This window comes from Chelon labrosus (assembly GCF_963514085.1).
Source record: "Chelon labrosus genome assembly, chromosome: 8".
Lineage (NCBI taxonomy): Eukaryota > Metazoa > Chordata > Actinopteri > Mugiliformes > Mugilidae > Chelon > Chelon labrosus.
Window position 1 is genome coordinate 75305 of NC_140358.1, and position 24805 is coordinate 100109.

Genomic DNA, 24805 nt, shown 5'->3' on the forward strand with positions numbered 1-24805 from the left:
TTCACACCCCCCATATGCAGCACTATGTTGACCTCCACAGTTACAACATTTTAGCTGAACATTCTCCCCACATTTCCCATGCTCATGATCCCCTCCACATTTTGCACACCTAAGTTTACCTTTACATTGTACTGCTACATGACCAAAACGTTGACATTTAAAACAACGTATTACAGGGGGAATGAATTCTCGCACTGGGTAGCTCATAAAGCCCATTTGTACTTTTGCAGGTATCTCATTCTTGAAAAAAAGTAAAACTGATTAACTCTCTGTTTTTTCTTTACCTTTCGTCAGGCGTTTTGCATCAACTATCTCTCCTCCTTTCACATTGTTTTTGACCTCCTCAATGGATACTGACACTGGGATCCCAGTAATGACTCCCCTTTTCTTTGCCGCTACTCCTGGAATGTGTGATTTTATTTTAGAACCATTTAGGGTAGATCTCTTTAAGATCTTATCTCGCTGAGCTTCAGACGCTGCAAAAATCAGTAGCCTACCGTTCCCCATAAAGCGAGCATGGTTAATTTGACCAATTTCTTTGTCAATAGCTTTGGTAACATGAATGGGGTGTAAATCTGGCCCTCCTTGTTGATCAAACACTATAATTACTTTCCAAACTTCTTTATCTGGCTCCTTAACTCTAGATCGTATTTCAGATTTACTTCTTTTAGCTGTGTCCACAGTTTCAGTACTACTGCTAGACTCTGATCTTTGCCTCGTTTTCTTTTTCCTCACTTCCTCCCAAAACATTTCCTCCTCATTATTCCGTATATTACTAGTACCTGCTGAATCTTCTGCCATTGTCCACTTTACATTCACTGTACAGTAGTTAAATTCAAACCTTCCGCGTTTACTGTCACTGTTCTCCGTCAACCACTTCCGCTCCGGGGGCTCCCCGTGCCGTCTTCTTCTTCTTCTTCTTCTTCTTCTTCTTCTTCTTCTTCTTCTTCTTTTGTGTTTTATGGCGGTTGGCAAACCAACTTAACGGTGCATTACCGCCACCGACTGGGCTGGAGTGTGAATCAAGAGATATTGGAATTTAGTACTAACTAAATAAATAAATTAAACAAAGAAGGAAAGAGGAAATAAAATAAATAACTAAATAAAAATAAAATAACACTAAAATAAAACAACTAAATTAAATCGTTTTGGCTAAGTCTGTATCTCTCAGGAACTTAATAATAAAGTGATAAATGTTACTAGATATTTTCCCTAATAAACCTTTCATTGTAAAATTGTTCTGCTTGACCATTCTGAGTGACTGAAAAGGCTGATTTCTTTCTTGGCTATACCTTGGGCAATGAATTAAAATATGCTCTACCGTTTCTAAATGACTGCAATGTTGACATTTCCCTGTTGGATGTTTTCCTATTATCTTCAATGAAGAATTGAGCCCTGTGTGTCCTATTCTTAATCGTGTAATTATACTCTCCTCTCTTCGACTCCTACACTCTGTCCTTCCAATATACACTTCTGGTTGAATATTATATAAATGTCTCCCTTTTTCATGATCCACCCAATACTCCTGCCATGTTGATCTCGCATATGTTTTAATGAATATTTTTGCTTCAGATTTGCTATATGGAACCTGTAATATTCTATTGTGTTTCAGTGTTTGTTTTGCAGTTTATCAACCTTTTCATTCCCTTTCACTCCAAAATGTGCAGGTACCCAAAGAAACCTGATTTTTAAACCCTTTGCATTTAGCTTATACAAAAACATATTAATTTCATGAATTAGCTATATCATTTCTTATAGATTTCCCAGATTTTATGCTTTCTTGTGCTGAATAACTATCAGATATAATCACTGGTTTGTTTAAATCATTTCCCTCTACCCATTCCAAGGCCAACAAAATTGCAACCAGCTCTGTTGTGTATACTGACAAATGATCTGTTAGTCTTTCCTGACATATTACCCCATTCTTTGGAGTATACACTGCTGACCCAACACGTCCTGTCTTTGGATCTTTGGAACCATCTGTAAATATGAATGTGTGATCAGAAAAGTGTATATCCAGATAATATTGAACAATATCCCTCACTGCTACTTCCTTTGATTTATTTTTGATTTCCTTGTGAATGTCTAAATCTACATCTGGTATAGGGAAGAACCATGGGGGAATAGGAGGGACTGAAACCGTTGAACAGTACTGTAATTTATGTAACCCAATACTCTCAGCTTTGCCATCACCAATCCACCCAAAACTTCTATAATTGGACTTACTATGTTCCCAGCAGTCTTTTAAGATAGCTTTAGTTGGGTGACTATCAACTTGCCCCTTCACATATTTCCAGTATGCTAACATTAGTTGTACCCTTCTGATACTCAATGGCATCTCACCCATTTCCACTTGCATAGAAGACACTGGGGATGTTTTAAGAGATCCACTACATATCCTTAGAGCCTGAGCTTGCATGACATCCAATGCTTTGATATTAGTCTCTGCAGATGACATATATGCTATACAACCATAGTCAAAGACAGACCTCATTAATGCCCAATATATATTTTGTAAAGATGCCCTGCTTGCTCCCCATGCTTGTCCTGATAGACAGCGTAGGATATTAACAATCTTTTTACATTTACTAACCATTTTTTCCAAATGAATCTTCCATGTCAATTTTTCATCAAACCACATCCCAAGAAACCTTATAACCTCCATTTGCTCAAGAGAATGACTGTGCAATTTTAAAGATATAGGTGTGATCTTGTGCTTTTTTGAAAAACATATGACTTGTGTTTTAGACACTGATAGTCTAAATCCCCATTCATTTGCCCATTTCCACTTCAGTAATTGCATCTTGCATTTTTGATTTAACATAAGGTTCATTACAGCCTCTAAACCATAATGCTCCATCATCAGCATACAAGGATTTCCCAATTTTCTGGTCAACATTTGAGAATATGTCATTAATCATGATGTTGAACAATAATGGGCTGCATACACTACCTTGTGGAGTTCCATTCTCAACCGAGTATTCCTCAGAGACTTCTGCACCTACCCTTACCTGTATTTTCCTATCAAACAGAAAATCCAAAATCCAATTGTATACTTTACCACCAATTCCCAGTCGTTGTAATTTGATTAATAAACCTTCTTTCCAAAGCATATCATACGCTTTCTCAACATCAAAAAATACAGCTATTACCACCTCCCTATTAGTCTGTGCTTTCCTAATATCAGATTCTAAAAATAATAATGAATCCATAGTGCTTCGGCCCTTACGAAACCCACTCTGATATGGAGAATTGCTCTCTAAATAATGGGTCATTCTCACTGTAATTATTCTTTCCATTATTTTACACAACTGCGATGTTAAAGCAATCGGTCTATAACTAGTCGGGTCAGATGGGTTTTTCCCTGGTTTTAAAATAGGAACTATAATTGCATGTTTCCACACTGATGGAAGATGACCAATTTCCCAAATTTTATTTAAAAATGTTAGTACTATTTCTAGTGTCCCATCTGTCATCATTTTGTAACATACCATGTCTTTTCCTGGAGTAGTTTGTTTTGCATTAAGGACTGCTTTTTTCAACTCAAACATATTTAAAGGTACGTCTAATGGATTTCCTGAATGTCCTTTCTTCTCTAAAACATCTGGGAACCTTTCTAACACTTTCCTTCTGTTCACTTGTGCTTCCTTACTGAGATTCTCAGAACTATGCACTTTCCTAAATGTTTGAGCTAACACTTCAGCCTTTTCTAAATTAGTAACTGCCACTTTATCACCACTATTTAATACAGGTAATTCATAATTCCTTCTAACTCCTCCCATCCTCCTTATCATACCCCATATATCAGATAACTTCACATCCCTTCCTATACTATTGCAGTATTCCCTCCAAAAGTTGCGTTTTTGTGTCTTAATCGTCTTCCTAACTACTGCCTGCTTTCTTTTATACTCTATTAAAGCATCCTGAGAATGATATTTCTTAACATATCTAAAAGCTTTGTTCCTTGCTTTAACTACTTTACTGCACTCATCATTCCACCATGGTACATTTTTACATTTCCTATTTCCTTTACTTTTCCTCAGCTGACAATATTATTTCATTTACCAATGCCTTATTAAACTCATTTATTTCCAATTCTTTAATCTTCTTAAGTTTAAGACATTTTACTGCACAAATGATCTGAAAATTTTCCCAATTCGCATTCTCTAATTTCCACCTTGGAATATTTTTAATCCTTTCTTGACACACTCCTGATCCAACTCTAATTAGAATAGGGAAATGATCACTACCTATTGTAGTTTCCTTATCTACACTCCATGTACTAATACCTGCTATTGCACTGGACACAAAAGTTAAATCTAGTACTGATTCAGTATTATTTATACTGTTAAACCTTGTTCCCTCACCATTGTTAAGACATACCAAACACTTATCATCTATATATTCTTCTAACACTGAACCATTTACATCTGTGCTGTTGCTTCCCCATAATGCATTGTGTGCATTAAAATCCCCACACCATATTACTTCATTATGTGGTGAACCCACAACATTTTCCAAAATACTATCCTCTATTTTTCCACAAGGATTATAATAATTTATTACATCTATAGAACCTTTGCTAGTCCATATCCTAATCGTAATTGACTCATTCTTATCATTTACAAGTATAATTTTATAGCTTAAACCATTTTGTATGAAAGTTACTAATCCTCCCCCTCTACTATTCCCTCTATCTCTTCTAACTGCTGAATATCCCTTAATGATAAAATCTAACTCTGGTTTCAACCATGTCTCTTGTACACATATTATATTAGGTTTTTCTTTTACATCATCTAAATATTTCTTAAATTCTTGGCCATTTGCTATCAAACTTCTAGCATTCCATTGTAGTATACCTACATTTACCATCACTAATCCATACCAGAGCTGTGCTGGGTAGACTGTGTGTCTGTACTCAAGTTATCCCTAACTGTTTCCCAAATCATTCCTTTTATCGCCAAGTATTTTTCAGCTGCTCTCACAATAATTTTAATCCTTTCGGTACGACTCGTTGTCTGTGCTGAACAATTTATAGTTTCTACCATAAAAATTACAAAATCATGTTTGCTTACAATTGTCTTTCTGTTTCTTTTCATCCTCTTCATCTATTATATCATGTCCATTGCCCTCATTATGCTTTGGTATTACTTTCACTCTGGGGAACAGCTTTACTGCTTCAGAGTAGCTAATGCCGTCTGTTGTCTTAATTCTTTGTACCTCTTTAGCTCTTTTGCTAAATTCACAGCCCTGATAAGCTGCACTGTGCTCCCCTCAGCAATTGCAGCAGTGGTTTCGATCTTTGTCACATTCATCATAATCATGGTCTCCTCCACACTTACTACACCTCTTCTTACCTTTACACACAGCCGCGATATGCTGAAACCGTTGACATTTATAACAACGAAGTGGTGGAGGAATATACAATTTAACCACATAGCTCATAAAGCCAACAAAAACCTTGTCTGGTAAGGTGTCCCCCTCAAACGCAAGCATGACAGATAAACTGTCGCAAATGTCTCCATACCTCTTAGTTTTAAGATGTTTCGCTTCACATACTTTAATGTGCTTAATGTTTGCTATTATTGCGTCTGTCTTTACATTTACCGGAATACCGGTAATGACTCCTTTGATTGATTTCTGATCGTTAGCCTTTGAACATTGCACGTGTTTGTCATGAATTTTACTTATCTTAATTGCTTTCCTAAGTTGTTCTTCGCTTTTACAAAAAAACAGTAGTTGTCCACTTCTTAGTATTTTTGCACTCCTTACCTCTCCTATTTCTTTACTTAAACCTTTTGTGATCTGTATCGGATTCCAATCTCTGAACGAAGCACCTTCTTGCCCCAGCTTAGCAAACACCTTATATTTTTCACCATTATCCTTTAAAGAGTTTAAAGAAGCATTTTCACCACAATCAGATGTATTGTTTTCTTTCGTTTTCTTTTTACTTAGGTTAGTATTCCACTCCTTGATACTCTCGCTTTCTTCCAACTCTCCAGTACTTTCCAGCTCTCCTGTCTCACTTCCTACTCCTTCACTCCCTTCCTCCATCTCCTGACCATTCACAGCCCAGCTGTTGCCAACCGCCTGATTCGGATTCAGTTTCTTCCGTTTGCGCTGTCGACCACCACCTGCCATCACTCGCCATCCTACCAGAAGCTGCTTCTCTTCCGTTCACCACGTGCGAATCTTCCACTTCCGCAATCACGAGGCTGAACGCGTCTATACCCATAGACATATATAGATAGACGCGTCATTGAGCGCTGCCGTCTACTAGAGCGGCGTGCCTACAGGGCGGCCATCTTGGAACAGGGCCACTCGCTCCTACAGTGCATTACATCTATGGAGGAATGGGGTTTCTACACAGTAAAAGTGATCATAAATCGCTCAGTTGAAGTCCGGCATCTTTTCTTTACAATCCTCTGTCAGAAGCTAGTCTGCTGATAACATTAAGTAAAAATTGTATTTGGGTAGTAAAACCATATTTTTATCATAGCTACATGTGTGACATTTTTAACAGTTCAATACGTTTTGAAATCGGTCCAAAATTCAGCGAATAATTCTACTTTGAGATTGAGGAGTACCTCTTTCCTTCGTATGTTCATGCACCGCTGCCTCTGCGAGCCCTGTACCAAGATGGCGGCGCTTTAGGCACGTCCCTCCACAGTCAATGACGCATCTATCTATATATGTCTATGTCTATACCAGAGAATGTCTAATAAGGGGAAAACTTCCACTCTCAGTGAACTTCCGGCTTCTGAACTGGTTGCAGTTCCACTCTGGTTCCATATGAGGGCGCTCTCAGGACGAGTGCAGAATGAATCCACAAAATCCACTTTTCTCAGGATATAATTTTTTGTGCAGTAATTTGAACATTGTATTTGAAAGGAGATGCAAAGAAATTACACATTGCTGGGTGTTAGATTTTTTAGAGTCACTTATTTGCTTTAAAAAGTATTTTAAAATGTCAATGACGTCATACACATCGTACGACCAGAGATACTGCTTTACGGCAATCCTTCAGTCACTGCTTTGGTGCTTTCGCGCTCTGCACTTTCTTTTCTCTCGAGGCATGGACAACACAGCTGACACAGGTAAATACACGTGCTAGAAGAGTTTTTGTTTTGTTGTTTTAAAAGTTGTTACGTTGAAAAAAAAAACTTGGGCGAAAAAGTCCGCCTTAACATTCTGGTCCCGCTTCGGATGCCACGATGCCGTCAAGCGGGATCTGGTCGTAATCAGTCCTTCACTGACCAATCAGCGTTCATTAGCACAATGCTAGCGTGTTATGGGCAACAACAACTCAACCTGTAAGAAAACGAAAGGACATAAGTTCTCGTTCATTCAACTTTTGACCTATAACCCATGTTGAACTTGCAAGACCTACAATCAAATCTGAGATTTCTCAACGACAATCGGGTGAAAGAGACACATTTAGCCGTTTAGCTCCATAGACTCCCATTCATGTTGCACTCATGGCGATCGCCCCCAGTGGAAATCTGGTGGAATTGCAACCAAAATTCGTTACAATGGGACTTAATAGAGAGTGGCAAGGTTCTCCGTCGACGGGCTCTGTCTATACCCAAATCCGTGCCTCTTCTTCTTCTTCTTCTATAAGGTTTATTGGCAGTTTGCATGCTTAGTGCACTACCGCCATCTTCCGGGCTGAGGTGTGATCCAATGGGATGCTATTTTATACCCAGTTTTAACAAATAAAAAAAAATAAAACATTTTTTTTTTCCCTTCTTCTTTTCCTCTCTCCTTAAATTCTACTTGCTAGTTGGGTTTCTTTAAGGAAAGCTATAACAGCCCTAACTGTGGACTGTGTGCAGGCTGTACTCAATAAGTTTCCCATTGTTAGGTCTTTCTTTACCACTCTCTTCATCTTTTCCCTCTCTCTGGAATATTGTGTGCAGTCTAGAAGTATGTGTTTTACGTTTTCTATTGCTCCACAGTGTGTGCATACTCCAGTCTGGTGTTTCCCTATAATATGTAATCCACTGTTTAAACTTGTGTGTCCCATCCTCAATCTGGTTAACCATGTTTCCTCCTGCCTTTTCAATCCACTGATTTTACTAGCTGTTACCTCTTTGTGTGTGTTATACAGGTGTCTGCCTTTTCCCTCATCCCATCTCTCTTGCCACATACTTTTCATTTCTGACCTGCTTAATGCAATATCCAGCTCAACCAGTTCTGAAGTAACAGCTTGCTTTGCCAGTGTGTCTGCCTTCTCGTTCCCCTCCACTCCCCTATGTGCAGGGACCCATAAAAATCCTATGCTTATGCTCTGTTGGTTTATTTTAAAAATGAGTTGATTAATTTCATCTAATAGACCCTGTCTACATGTAGACTTTCCACTCTGAATGCATGCAAGTGATGACATTGAATCTGAACAAATTACCGCCTTATTGGGTTTTACTTCTACCACCCATTGTAGAGCCAGAATTATTGCGAACATCTCTGCTGTAAAAATGGCCAGATGGTCTGTTGTCCTTTTTTTAATATTAACATTGTATTTTGAAATGTGGACTGCAACCCCTGTTTTCCCAACCTGATCTTTTGATGCGTCTGTGAAAATCTGAACTGCGTCATCATACATTATATCAATATATTGCTGAACGTTTTCATATACCCCTGATTTTATTATGTTCTTAGCCTCCAGATCTACCCTGGGAGAACAAAACATCCAGGGTGGAATTGTTGGTCTACTGACAGTTTTGCAACACTCAATGATGTCAATTTCCATCTCCTTAGCCTGCCTATTCCCATGCCACCCAAAACTGCGTGATGGGCGCCCATACTCCCAGCAGTCTAATAGCACCTGCTTTGTAGGGTGTGTTTCTTCATGACCCTGCAGATTAACCCAGTAAGACATAGATAGTTTTAATCGCCTGAGGTCTAAAGGCATTTCTCCTACTTCCACTTGTAGTGATGGAACTGGTGTTGTCCTAAACGCACCACAACATATACGAAGTGCCTTGGCCTGTACTCTATCTAGTTCTTGCATTGATGTTTTAACTGTTGAACTATAAACTATGCTTCCATAGTCAAAAACAGAACGAACCAGTGCAGTATAAATCCTTTTCAGGGACAGGCCTGATGCTCCCCAGCTAAACCCTGCTAAACACTTCAGTGTATTTATACCTTTTTTGCACTTATAAATCATTTTCTGAATGTGTGTTTTGAAATTCAGCTTAACGTCAAACCATACCCCCAAATATCTTATACTATCAACTTGCTTAAGTTGCTGCCCATATAGTTTGAGATCAAGAGTAGGGTTCGTTCTTTTTTTGGAAAAACATATAAATTGTGTTTTCTCAATAGACAGATGAAAGCCCCACTCATGTGACCACTTTTCGACCTTAACAATTGCTGATTGCATTTTAACCTTCAAGTTGTCAGTATTCCTACCTCTCACCCATAATGCCCCATCATCAGCATATAATGCTCTACCCATCCTCTGATCTATTCCATTAAAAATGTCATTAATCATTATATTAAAAAGCATTGGGCTACATACACTTCCTTGTGGAGTACCATTCTCTATTGGATATACACTTGAAAACTCCATCCCTACTCTTACCTCTATTGTTCTGTTATTCAGAAAGTCTTGAATCCAGTTGAACATCCTGCCACCTATGCCCATCTTATTTAACTTAATTAAAAGCCCTTCCTTCCACAACATGTCATATGCTTTCTCAATATCAAATAATATAGCCAAAACAGATTCTTTACATACTTGAGCTTTCCTGATTTCATTTTCTAGACAAATAATTGGGTCCATTGTTGTGCGGCCATTACGAAATCCACTCTGGTGAGGGGAGAGCAATCCTCTTTTTTCAATTACATATCCTAGTCTTATAGTAAATCCGTGCCTCTCTCCACTGTGTCCCGTAATACCACTCTTACTTCCCGGGCCAGACCCTCTCCGCTGCTGCTGATTGGGTTGGCGGCTGTCTGTTGGGGAAAAGGGGAGGAACCTCCCAGGTTCAGCTACTCAACAATAAAATGGTGTGTTCACAGGCAGTAGTGAACAAAACAACACATGCACTAAAAATTCACCACAATAAATAAAACAATTAAAGGCACAACACAAGTAAAAGTGCATAAACAATAAGCAGTAGCTACCTAATGTTACTAAGCTAGTGCAATATTCGGTACACAGTACTGTGCAACCAGAATTGTTAAAGTGTGCGTGTGCAGAACAATCCAGTAGTGCAGTTGAGGGGGTGTGAGTGAATTGGTGTGTAGGGGTCAGCAGCCTGACCTTAAAAGTGGTGTCTGCCTCCCGAACCGAAACTGGGAGCTGGTTCCACAGGAGAGGAGCCTGATAGCTGAAAGGTCTACCTCCCATTCTACTTTTTGAAATTCTAGGAACCACAAGTAGGCCTGCACTTTGAGAGAGAGAGAGAGAGAGAGAGAGAGAGAGAAGCTGTCTGCAAGAGAAGAGAAAGAGTGAGGCTGTGGATTGTATTGTATAATGACAATAAAGTCCTTTCCTGTATTTCCTGAGATACTTTTTAAATACTTTTACTTAAGTATTTTTTTAAGCAAATACTTTGGTACTTTACTTAAGTAATGTTTTGACTAAGCTACTTTTACTTGTATTGGAGTAATATTTGACAAGGAGTATCTGTACTTTTACTCAAGTAGTGATGAGTAAAATTACTGATGACACACTTTTAAATGATCCAATGATCACTCTGACATGTCAAGAGGGCCTCAGGGACCATGCCTGATTTCAAGCATAGGGCAGTTTTAAATTAATATATTACTGAACTACTTCAATACACGCTTTCTCTTCAGAACAATAGATACTGTGATTGGTAAATTAAGTATGTAAAGTATGATAATAGCATTTGGAAATCGGCTTACAGACACCAATGGACACCTGTCTTACAACATTAAAACGAGCTGACAACATGTTATATTGTTCTCAAATGTTAATTAAACACATTTGCTGTACTTACCTTAATTCGTCCAACTATGACATACCGATGTCGCGGATTAATCCCCGCAATCCGCAATACTCTCCTGTTACCGGTAGGAGCGCTATTGCTATTGGGTCGTATTCGAGAGCATGTGTAAACGACCTATATGGTCATAAATGGGAGGGATTGTTGGACCAGTTTGTTCAGTCTCTTCCTGTTCCTCTCTGAGCTCCCACTGCTCTTATTATGCTACAAGGGTGGCTGAAAGTTGATTCTGAAGTGTCTGCGTGGGTTGCAATGTGCCGAGTAAACTTGACTTCATACTCCTGATCAGTGGGCTGCCTCGGCACTTTAAGCCGAGCCTAGGCAACGCTTCATCGGATGAACTAGATGGCAGCAGGCCCCCTCTCATGAAGGATAAAACTAATGGTTTTTCCCTCATTACACATCCCATTCGAGCTTATTATAATAAAACCTGATCCAAATCATATATTGCAGTTCAATAATAACCCTTGTGCTACCCTTTTGCATAATCGCTTCATATATTGCCTTACCTTTGTTGTTTTGGGTCAAAAGTTACATCCCAGCTGTAAAAGAACGCTGCTACATAGTTAGCTAGTCAGTCTGAAATGTACTGTGAAGGTCCTGGTTGTTTAGAGTTCAGTTTGCACTCTCTTTACCATATCTTTGGGGTAACTTCCTTCTGGAGCCTGTGTTTATCACTTTACGCATGGATGCACACCGTGAAACAGGAGGTGAGCTCATTCACGTATGATTATCATCAGTGAATAATAATAATAATAATAATAATAATAATAATAATTACACTAATAATAACCACTCCACCACCCCTATTGGCCTGTAGGAGTCAGGGCAGAGGAGCACAGCGCAGAAGAGCACAGTGAGTGAGAGGGGAGACCAGAGGTTGCGCTAGACTTTTTCGTTGTCTGTCATTTAGACTGACAAGGTCATAAAAATTCCGTCATAATCTATTTTTACCTGTCACTTTAATTTCTATTTTTTTAAAATGATAATTCAATTCAATTCAATTCAATTCAATTCAATTTTATTTATATAGCGTCAATAACAATACAAATCGTCTCAAGACGCTTTACAAAAACCCGGCCTGAAACCCCCAGAGCAAGCCTGAAGGCGACGGTGGCAAGGAAGAAACCTCGAGCAGAACCCAGCTCATATGGAGGGACCCATCTGCCTAAGGCCAGCCGGGTACAGACAGAAGAAAGAGAGAAAAGAACAGCAAAGAGAGAAGAGAAGAGAACAGCAAGATAAACATACATCTGTCATAGATACACATATCTGACTAAAGTGTACATGTGGAATCTTATGATACAAACTGATGATGTTACATGACAGTTTGAAAATGTAAGAGGAATCATAGGCAGGTTGGAGAATTGTTCATTCAGGTAGGAGTGGATAACTTCAGGATTCCATGAAGACTGGGCAGGCTGATGAGACCACGACAACAGATGTAGTATAGAGTTCCACAGGAAACACACCACTCCAGGCCAGAGATACTCACAAGAAGAGGGGGGAAGAGGGGGGAAGGGGGGGAGGGGGGTGGGAAGGGGGGTGGGACACACACAGCAGTAAACATTCTACATAGTAATAGCACAGAATTGTATGACTAGTAGTATATAGGAAATTAGAGGGCAAGAGCTCTGTGCCAGAGAAAAGAAAGTTGAGGATGCGAGAGAGGAGAGAGAAGAAAGAAGGAGGACATGTGTTTGGTGCATCGTCCCCCAGCAGCCTAGGCCTATAGCAGCATAACTAAGGGATGGTTTAGTCCAGCCCTAACTATAAGCCTGATCAAAAAGGAAAGTCTTAAGCCTGACCTTAAAAATAGAGAGAGTGTCTGCCTCCCGAACCCAAACTGGGAGCTGGTTCCACAGGAGAGGAGCCTGATAGCTGAAACCTCTACCTCCCATTCTACTTTTTGAAATTCTAGGAACCACAAGTCGGCCTGCACTTTCAGACCGAAGTGATCTGCTGGGATGATATGGTACAATAAGGTCTTTAAGATACGATGGAACTAGGCCTTTAAGGGCCTTGTATGTAAGGAGGAGGATTTTAAATTCTATTCTAGACTTTAAAGGGAGCCAGTGAAGAGAAGCTAAAACTGGAGTAATATGATCTCTCTTGCTAATTCCTGTCAATGCTCTTGCTGCGGCATTTTGAATCAATTGGAGGCTTTTTAAAGAGCTATTTGGACAGCCAGACAGTAATGAATTACAATAATCCAGTCTGGACGACACAAATGCATGAACTAGTTTTTCAGCATCACTCTGAGACAGGATGTTCCTAATTTTGACGATATTACGCAGGTGAAAGAAGGCAGTCCTGGTCACTTGCTTTATGTGACATTTAAAGGACATATCCTCATCAAATATAACACCAAGGTTTTTTACAGTAGTACTGGAGGCCAAGGTAATGCCATCCAAAGACACCATGTGATTAGATAATGAATCTCTGAGATGCTTAGGACCGAATACAATAACTTCTGTTTTGTGTGAGTTTAAGAGTAGGAAATTACAGGTCATCCAAGCCTTTATGTCTTTAAGGCATGCTTGGAGTTTAACCAACTGATTAGTTTCATCTGGTTTCATAGATAAATATAGCTGGGTGTCGTCTGCATAGCAATGAAAGTTTATGCCATGTTTTCTAATAATCTTGCCTAATGGCAACATGTATAACGTGAAGAGTATTGGTCCTAGCACAGAATCCTGAGGAACTCCATAACTTACTTTTGTATAAGTAGAGGAATCATTATTCACATGAACAAACTGGAATCTGTCAGATAGATAGGATTCAAACCAGTCTAATGCAGTTCCATTAATCTTGACCTCACTTTCAAGTCTCTGTAGTAAAATATAATGACCAATAGTGTCAAATGCAGCACTAAGATCTAGCAGAACAAGTATAGAGACAAGTCCACTGTCTGAAGCCATGAGGAGATCATTGGTAACTTTAACCAAAGCTGTTTCTGTACTATGATGAACTCTAAAACCTGACTGAAACTCTTCAAACAGACCATTCTTGTTTAAGTGGTCACACAACTGATTAGCAACAACTTTTTCTAGAATTTTGGAAATAAAAGGAAGGTTGGAGATTGGTCTATAGTTGGCTAAAACATCTGGATCTAGAGTGGCTTTCTTGAGTAAGGGCTTAATTACAGCAATCTTAAAAGACTGAGGCACATATCCTGTTAATAAAGATAAATTTATCTGGTTCAATATGGAGGTGTTAATTAATGGAAAAACTTCTTTGAGCAGTTTAGTTGGGATTGGATCTAGAAGACAGGTTGATGGTTTAGATGCTGTAATTGTTGAAGAGAGCTCAAGAAGATCTACTGGGGAGAAGGATTCCAGATATTGATAAGGTCTTACAAAAGTTTCTAATGTCGCTGTACTTGCATCTTTAACAGCTGTTGGAAGGATGCCTTGAATATTTTCTCTAATGCCGACAATTTTATTAGTAAAGAAGCTCATGAAGTCATTACTACTGAGGGCTAAAGGAATAGATGGCTCAACAGAGCTGTGGCTCTTCGTCAGCCTGGCTACAGTGCTGAAAAGAAATCTGGGGTTGTTCTTGTTTTCTTCTATTAATGATGAATAATATGCTGTTCTAATACTACTGAGAGCTTTTTTATAAGTTGTTAAACTATCTTTCAAGGCTATGCGAGCTTCTTCAGAATTAGTGGAATGCCAAATTCTTTCTAGCTTTCGGACTGCCTGTTTTGAACAGCGCAACTGTGAATTATACCATGGAGCTAGCCTCCTCCTATTTATGGACCTTTTTCAGAGGAGCAACTAAGTTTAAAGTTGAACTAACCGATGCTGCAGTGCCATCGACAAAATAATCTATTAGTGCAGGGGTTAAATTGTGGTTGCTGTCGTCCACAACATTGGTACATGGCACTGAGGTAAATAAAGAAGGAATTAATTCTTTATATCTAGTTACAGCATTGTCAGACAAACATCTACTGTAATGAAATGTCGTTTCAGTTCCTGTGTAATCCATTATTGCAAATTCAAAGGTTATGAGGAAATGATCAGACAAAAGAGGGTTATGAGTAAATACTGTTAAACCTTCAGTTTCTATGTCATATGTTAGGACAAGATCTAAGGTGTGATTAAAACTGTGAGTTGATCCGTTTACATTCTGAGAAAAGCCAATTGAATCTAATAATGATAATAAAGACATATTCAATAGCATTTCCTTTTCATTAAAGTTTTATTAACTTTAAGTACTTTTTTCAGAACAGTATTTACTTGTGGTAAAATGGTAACCAAAAAAAAAAAAAAAAAAAGTTTCGGCTGCCGACACGTCTTGTCCATACTCGGAACGGGACTGCCAGTGTAAACAGCTCTTAGACGGTAGGGTTGAAGTGCTTCGGTGGTATACAAATTCCATTTTGGTAGCCGTTAGCTGCATAGACATAGACATATTGTATATGGTCTATGGCAGCAGTTCCCAAACTTTTTTGGCCGCGCACCCCCTCCAACCGCGCTGACGCCCCCCCCCCACACACACACAAACACACACAAAAAAAAAACGCAACAAGCTTTTTTATGGCCATATTAGAGGCAGCATATTTAATCATGCTCAAGTTACCAGAACACACATATAACAATATAATAACGATCACAACAACGCGCTTTGAATTAAACTGAAACACTGTAACATTTTCAATATAATGAAACAAAGTTACGCACAAGCTTCCACTTTTAAGAGCAAAGGGGATGGATGACAGGCTCAGGCTCAGACTCAGAGGCAGAAGGAAGGAAATATGAGGAAATTTGGATAATATTTTCAGCCGCATTAAACAAAAATTGCAGCAATGACCGTGGAGCTAACACAACCGCGTCATCATAACACAGCGGTTATGGAAATAAAATTAGAACGCCAGTAATTTGAATTAAATTGTAATAAAGTTACACACGACCCACAACATAAATAACAAAGAGGCGAAAAGACCCAGCTGGTTACACGTGAGCCATTGCAATAGAATAACTGACTAATTAGGATTAGGGACAGATAGCCCAACCTCTCCTGACTACGAAGACCAGTTAGACTAAAAGGGGACGTGCAGAGATAACTCTTAGAGCCAAAGAAAACAACGGCAGGATGAGAGGTTTAGGGGACAAATAAATATCTGTGTAAGTCACCATGTAATTGGAAAGATGTGTATTGGAACCAACAGAGACACATTAATGCCACTCGAACTGCCTTATGAAGCATAGCAAAAGAATTGGCGGGGAACTCTCTGATGACATACCAAAACAGGATGGCTCTTGACCTTTTGTTGGTGGAGCGTGGAGGTGTGTTTCATATGTTCGGTGATACCTGCTGTACTTTCGTACCTAATAATACAGCCCCGGCCTGTGTGTGTACAATCAAGACGTGTCTTACTGGTTCATGCTTGTATGTAGGGTTGCCACCCGTCCCGTAAAATACGGAATCGTCCCTTATTTGGCAATAACTGTGCTTACCAAAAACTTATTGGCCAATTAGATCATTCAGATTTCACCCAACAAAGAAACAAGTAAGCCATTTCAGGAAATTTGGACTGATTATGGCCTGCCGTGCAGGATGCTCATGTAGGCGGACGAATGATGAAGACGGTGTGGAAAATCACTGCAACAAGTCCTCCAACTCATACGCCCACAGTTGACGTTTGTTCATGCACTTGAATATGACCCTCTGGAACGTTTCCAAAAAGCGCCCCCTATCTGTGACATGGGAACACAAGCGCCAGCAGTTGTCGTTTGTTCATGCATTCGAATACGACCCTCTGGAGCCTTTCCAAAAAGCGAATACTTTTCTCTGATGGTTTATTTATTTAATAGCAAGCCACATGGTTGAGGAGCTAAGGTAAGCAGTCAGTAAACATTAATTAATTAATTTTAGAACTATGGAATATGTTATAGCTTCTGCTATCTGACCATTTGTTTGAAAGAAAACTACAATGAACAACAGACTCTGTTTTTAAGAATCTTATGTAAGAGAGAGAGAGGGGAGGGCGGAGATGATGAAATAATGGAGTAGAAGAAAATTATTGTAAAAGGGGAACACAGGTTCTGGTGAAAAATCGGGGGAGAGCATGCCAACAGTGACCAGAGGAAAGAGGGACGGGAAAACAGTCGATGGGTACAAGGGTGGCTCAGAGGGTGGTGGTGGAGATCTGCTGCTGCACCAGGTGCTACAGGCGCCTTGGCTGCCGTTTGCAGTGGGCATCCCCGGGAGTCACCTGGAAATAAAAACACAAGGCCAGTACGGGTGTTCATACAACAGCAAGTTACTGTGCCACCGCACAACCACACACCAGAGCGTTACTACGGCCCAAAGGGAGATACTATGCTCTGCCACTGCGAATAGTTCATATTGTGATGCTCTGTGGTTTCTTCTTTCTTGCGGCCGGTGCACCCACTGCCGTGCCTTGTCTCTCGACGCATTCTGTGATGGTGGAAAAAAGATTTGGGATCCGGTTCATTGAACCGGCCACCAAAGAAGACTCAAGAATCATGAATCTAGACGTCTGTTGAACCGGCTCAATTGAATCCTACCACATTTGATTGATATATAATCAATAAACAGCACCATTCAAACATCATACATATGTACATTTTGCTTCTCTGCCGAGTGAAATCGGCAAAGAGGCAAAATGTACTACCTGACATGACCACTAGCAAGCAGCGCCACCTGCACTCAGCCAGCAGGGATTCATGAGTAGCGAATCTGTACAGATTCACTGCTCATGAGTTTGATCACGCCACTCATGAGTCCACTGCGGATCCGCTACTCATGAGTCTGATCCGCCACTCATGAGTCCGCTGCGGATCCGCCACTCATGAATCCCTGCTTCACAGAGAGCAGGGAGTCAACAGCCATTCACTCAGTCGGCAGAGAACCGAAACTTAACGTTGTGAGTGAATTAATAGCCTACTCTGCATCCACTCCACATAAAAAAATTTTTGTCAGTGACAATACAAATTGTCTCAAGACGCTTTACAAAATCCAGTTTGAAACCCGGCCTGAAACCCAGAGAGCAAGCCTGAAGGCAAGGAAGGAAAAACTCCCTTTTAACGGGAAGAAAAATTGACACCAGAATATTACCATATTACCTTATGATACAAAAATGTTAATTTCCAATCATTTGTGCTTTGTGCGTGTATGTTTCAGCTGCTGTAAGGTGTAACTGCCTAACTTCTGGGACCACCAGGAAATTGATTCAACCATCAAAAGATGGTTATCATCTATCTATAAATCAAGAAGCGTCTGTGTGTCTGTCTGTGGCACGCATATCTCGCGAACCGTTGGCCCGATTAATTTGAAACTGTGCAGGTGTCTCGCTACGGGCACGAAGATGTGCACTGCTAAGTTTGACGTTGTTTGGATAAGAAATGTAAAATATATCGGTAAAATAGGTTTTCTCCGCTCTAATATTTCCACTACTCCGGTTGCCATGGCATCAAAAACAGCCACTTTCAGAAATTCACCAAAAACGGAGAGGAAGAGGCGGAGCATGAGCACAAATCTTGAGCACTGTTTACAAATCGGCTTTAGAAGAAACCAAACTCAAGGAGAAATTATATTTTGCCCTGGTAACCCTAATAGGCTCAATATCTTCTCCAGCAGGAAAACTAGCATGTAGTCCGCCATCTATCTATAAATCAAGAAGCGTCTGTGTGTGTGTGTGTGTGTGTGTGTGTCTGTCCGTCTGTCTGTCTGTCTGTGGCACGCATATCTCGCGAACCGTTGGCCCGATTGATTTGAAACTGGGCAGGTGTCTCGCTACGGGCACGAAGATGTGCACTGCTAAGTTTGACGTTGTTTGGATAAGAAATGTAAAATATATCGGTAAAATAGGTTTTCTCCGCTCTAATATTTCCACTAATTCTCATACACAGCACCTGTAGGCTCCCACTATAGGAATACATACTTCCGACGGGCACTGCACTAGTGTTATCCAGTTTATGGACTCACATAGTGTTCAGGAACGTGTAGAATCCTGGCCTGGGGAGTGAAAGTTTTCAAATTTGTTAAATGTTCAAACACTCAATGTTAAATGTGCAGGAGCGCATGTGTACTGTGCAGGGGTGGAGCAGCAATTTTAAAAGTGGGGGGGTTCTAGGGGTGGCACATGAGCACCGCAACCGCCTTTGGCCCCAGTTTCAGTCTCTTTCTAGATTTTCTTCATCAGGATATGCAAATAATATTGCATTGCCTGGACTTCCCTTCCTCATCCTACATATATACATATACATATCACATATATTTTGTTGTTCTAATCTGTTTTAACTAATCTTTCATCCGAGCCTTTATCGTACTCTATATTATTATTTTATTCCTCTTATTATTTAAGATTTTAATAGTTTTATTGCATTTCATTGTCTTCATTTCTATTCTTTTCTAGTTTCTGAGAGCAGTAACAGGGATGAGTTGATGTAGGGGATTTTTTTCATTGAAAAGAAAGTCTTAAGCGCCAACATACCTTTAAGTTACGTAAATGAACACCTATATGGCATTAATGCAAGAATATGTACCACTACAAAATTGAATTAGTTCATTTATGGATTGACAGCTTTCTGTTTCCCTCCTGTCACCTAATTACATGACAACTTGAGTGGAAAAATAAGTCAATCTTCTGCTGCCTTTTCCTTTTTGGCATTCATAACAAAAAGAATAATGCTTGCAAAACTTTGCATTTGCCACCTGGCTTGCTTAATAGTTTCGTTATTTACAGGCAAAATTCGACATTATTAACTAGTTAAATTACCGTTTCATACCTCTGCTCTGTTTGCTGTCTGCTGCTGCGAGTGACGGGTTGGCAGCTCCGTGTTAGCGTTTACTTTGCCGGGCGGCCGGGACTAGTGGGTTTGGTCAAATGACTGTGATTGGCTGAATGGCTGTCAATCAATCTAACTGTCTGGGGGACTGAGGTGCGCTCCTTTTCAGTACGTTGATACACAGCCAGGGCGGGCAAATGGTTTAATACCTTAGGAAAAAGTGGGGGGGATGAAATCAGCTTGTTGAAAAAGTGGGGGTGTTGCAACACCCCCATCCCCCACGGGTGTGACGCCCATGGTACTGTGTGTTGACTTAAAAATAAAGAAACATTTGCTTATAATACTGTACATGTTGATTCTTTCCTTTTTTTAAATTTGGATAGAATATGGCACATAATTTAAGTGTCTGAGTTAAGGTTGAATTAAGGCTGATATCAGGAACCACTTCTGAAAATGGTTTGGTCCAACATAGGGCCAGATTAGGGCCAGCTCTGGTTGTACAGTTTGGCTGAGTTGTGGGCCTAATGTGGCCCACATGTTGGATGTCAGATGTGGGCCACTAAAGGACTGCAATTTATTCATGCATGTGGGCCAAGGGCAAGTAGGTTGTGTGGCCAATCAGAGGGCCAGACCAGTTTTGCTCTGGGGGGGGATTGATAAGTAACTAAAGCGTAAAATTGAGCTAAGTAAGTTACACATGAATTGTAAATAATCATGTGTATTTGTTACAAAAGGACCATATACAAGTAAAATCAAACAGCATACAAATTAACTGACTTAACAGAACCATGACATTCAGCGATATGACAGGGCCACACACACTCTTGGCGCATCGTATTTTGATTGGTCACAAATGTCAAAGGTCATGTGACAACGTAATGCCAAGACTCCAGCTGTTCTCGAAACCGCATGCTATATTGCTAAATAGTATGTAGTATGTACTATGCATCAGTGAGACCAATATTGGTCATGGTTAGGGTTAATATTTATCTTCAAAAAAAATGTACCTTCAAAAACCTGCCAGTAAGTTAATCGGTCAATCACCTCAGGAGACCTGCTCGGATGACCTGAGATGACCCACTGCTCCCGGTCAGCTAGTTCCACAGGTGGCCCTTCACTTCTTCCAAAATGTCGGAGCAAACTTCCAAACAACTGCAGTCAAGCCAGCCATCTCTCGTTTTCGCGTGGTCAAGCCAGCCACTCCAACATTTTCAAGTGCGCCCATATTGCCAAAATAAAACGTGGGTATTAAATTAAATGTATTAAATGTTTATTTTAAAAATATGAGGCGTGTTAAGATTTGATTTTTTAAAAAAAGAAGAAAGTGTTTTATTTATATTATATTTACATTATAAAATGTATTAAAAATTCATAAAACTATAAGGGGAAGTAAAATAATATAGAAACAGGTGTGTTCTTATACAAGTGTAGCTCTACTGTCCTACATTGATTCTGAGCGAATAGGTCACATGACCTGGAAGCTATTGAGCTTTAATGCTCATATTTACATTATAAAATTTCTGTGCTATTGCTGTATTTCTGTGCTATTATTGTATAGCATGTTAACTGCTGTGTGTCCCTCACCTCCCCTCCCTTCCTCTCCTCCTCCATCTTCTTGTGAGTATCTCTGGCCTGGAGTTGTGCGTTTCCTGTGGAGCTCTATACTACATCTGTTGTCATGGTCTCATCAGCCTGCCCAGTCTTCATGGCCTCCTGCAGTTATCCACTCCTACCTGAATGAACAATTTTTCAACCTGCCTATGATTCCTCTTACAACTGTCATGTAACATCATCAGTATTAGTATAGTATGAGTAGTTATTTATTAGTATTTATTATCAGTCTGTTTTTTTTAATACAGTACAACAATAAACAAAGGTTTGTACAGTAGCAGAATGTTTACAGCATTAACAAGAAAAAAAAATGTCTACAATTGCAAGTTACTTGGTAGGTGGAAGCATCAAAGAATGCCGTCTGTTTTTAAGGGTGGCAAATCGGTCTATCACTCAGATGCTGAAGCTCGGCTTTTTCAAATGACATGACTGCAAGACTGTCTCCCCCAGGGGTCGCGTTAACCAAACATTTTCCGTCATTGACCGTTTTTAAATATGACGGAAAAATCTGAAGGCCGTCCATCATTTTGACAGATTGCAATTCACACCCCTGACCACTTGGTTGCGAGTGACCTTATTAATTGGCTCTTGTCTCTCATCGAAGTTTGCGTTCCACACATCGTGGAACTTTTGTCGGTGCACGATTTCCTGGTACACTGATTACACTGATGCACACGTCAGAACTCGGCTAAACATAGACCAGGGATTCCCAAAGGGTGGTGCGCGCACCCGTGGAGGTGCGTGAACCCGTGGAGGTGCGTGGGCAAGATGCAAAATGCAATGGCGGAGAAGAAGTTATCTTCTTCTACGCACCATATATGCGCAACTAACTGAGCCAGCTGCGCTGAACTTGAAAATCGTCAAATGGATAATTTTTTTCATCTGTTCCTGAGCCTATCCTCTTTGCAGACTGTCCTTTACAGAACGACCACAGTTGTCGTTTTGCATGCACCCAAATTACGACTCACTGTTACGTTGGGGGGTGACTAGCCGCACTAGTGCCCTCTAGCGGCATCGTAATAAGCAGGCTAAAAGCTATTTTAATTCCGGCTCTATAGCTGTTAATACGTCACTTTATTAAGTTTTAATATTTTTTCATGCTAGAAAGTAACCGTGTAGATCCCCAATATGTAATCAGTTTATCCAAATAACGCCTGGTTGGAAGTTTGCTCCGATGTTTTCGGAGAAGTGAAGCACCACCTGTGGAACCAGGAGCAGCGTGTCATCTCAGAGGCGAGCTGCCGGCCTTCTGAGGTGATCGGCCAGTCAACCTCCATCGTCATCCCAGGGTAGAAAAAGAGCCGATTAGTGTGAAAATACTACCCACATCCTCAAAGTGAATGCTAGTAATGCCATATTACTCAATGCATTCGTTAAACCTGGTCCACACGTGCATTTTGAACTGTATTATTAAAAGAATCTTATGAGGTCGGCAGAAAGCCTAGTGACGTAGTTGGACTCATTCGATTCCTGTCTATAGCTGTCCGCGGTGGATTGGCTGCGTTCGGTTTCTGCAGCTCAACCAAGCTACAGCAAAGCTACATAATATTTTCAAATAAACGACTAAAATGCAGTGTTCTGTGCCATTTCTTAACTTGAAGCAACTATAATCACTGCTGTTACAAGTTCGGCTGTAGTAAATATTTCATGTGTTCAGCAAATAAACCAATCCAAACCCTGCTATGAAGCGGGAGAACCAAACTGCATTGCTGTTTGGTGTAAATCTATATTGCACGGTTCTAAACACATCCTAAATAAACTCTTTACTTTTTCTTAACATATATCAACTTAAAGTAATGTCATCGCTAGTTCGGCAATACTAGATATTCGATGTAATCAGTATATATATCTTTTCACAACCCTATTTTAACATGTTTGAAAACTGAAAAAACTACAAATATCACGTGACTTGGTATCAAGCTACATGTCGCAGCTCAAGAGATTTGTAGTTTCTACCACGATTAGTGATTTTCTTGAATAGGAGGTTATAAATAATAAAATTAATACATAGCCGGGGGGTTAAGGGTGTGGGAAGAATGTTGGTGTTAAGAATTTAAGCATATAATTGTCAAGTGGGTGAAAAGACACCATTTTGGACAGCGCTCCCACTTGCTGTCTATATCCACTAGGCATAGTCACACAGGCACAAAAGGCAGAGTTCATAAGCTTTCTACAGCACTTTGTCCCATGTCTATAGCCCCTTTTGATGCAGAATTACAAGCCTTCAAAAATTCTCAGAAGTCAGGGTTCAAAGGTCAACAGTTCAAAGAAGGAGTCAGTTACAATCCCCAAAGTACCGTAATTTCCGGACTATAAGCCGCTACTTTTGTCACTTGCTTTGGACCCTGCGGTTTATACAACGGGGAGTCGTTGGCTGTATCCCACTATTTGTATCAAATACTGCTTTGTATCTGTGGAAATATTTCTTCTTTTATGATCTTCTCCTTAAATGATCTCCAGAACCTTACCTGAAGCAGTTTGCCTGTTGTTTGGACTTTCAAACACTTTACATTTATACTACCCTAAAGTACAGTGGCTGAGAGGTGCAAACCAACATTACAAAATGTGAAACACTTTTACAAAGCTTGAGACAAATATACACTTTCGAAGATGACGTCAACATCAACAACAACTAGTATTGGCCGCTCCCGTTATCACTTCCTGTTCAACCCCAGAGTTGGTAGATTCCCTTTCCGGTTGATGGTTGATATTAGTAAATTTGTTTCAGGAATTGTAAAAGTGTTTCGCCACTTGTAAATTCGTTTCAGCATTTGTAAAAGTGTTTCGCGTCTTGTTGTTTTCTGAAATGTAAATTTGTTTCGGGTAAAGTGTTATGGCAATGTAATTTTGTTTTATGATATGTAAAAATGTTTTATAAAATGTAAATTTGTCTCAGGCTTTGTAAAAGTGTTTCACATTTTGTAGCCACCGTAGTAAAGCCATGAAAAACACTTTCGGCTTCATTCAAAGAGTGCTTGGCCTGGGACAGAACAAACTCCCGCCAAAATTACAAAGTCTTAGAAATCTCTTGTTGAGTTAGAATGCAAATGTACGAGCGAATGCAGTTGTTTTTTATTGTTCACTATATTAAGACACTCCACTCAAATTGTCAACCCATGGGTTCATCAGAAAGTTACTAGAGGCTGTAGATGTACGTATATTCATTCATACATATTCACATGTGATCCATTGTCAGTCATTACCATATCAGGTTTTTGCACTCATTGAATGAAGTCACTTTGTACTTGATGGCATGTTTTTTTTTTTTTTTTTTTTTTTTATTTTTGAGTAACATTATTCAGGAATACAGAAGTGTACTTGTGGGTTCTTTACCAAGGGTGGTCTATAAACTGTTAGTTATGACAGTTTAAAAGCTGTGTGTACTGTATTATTGATATTACAGTATTAAAGCTTCGTTTGTGGATATCATTAAAGGCAACATCGCAGATAATC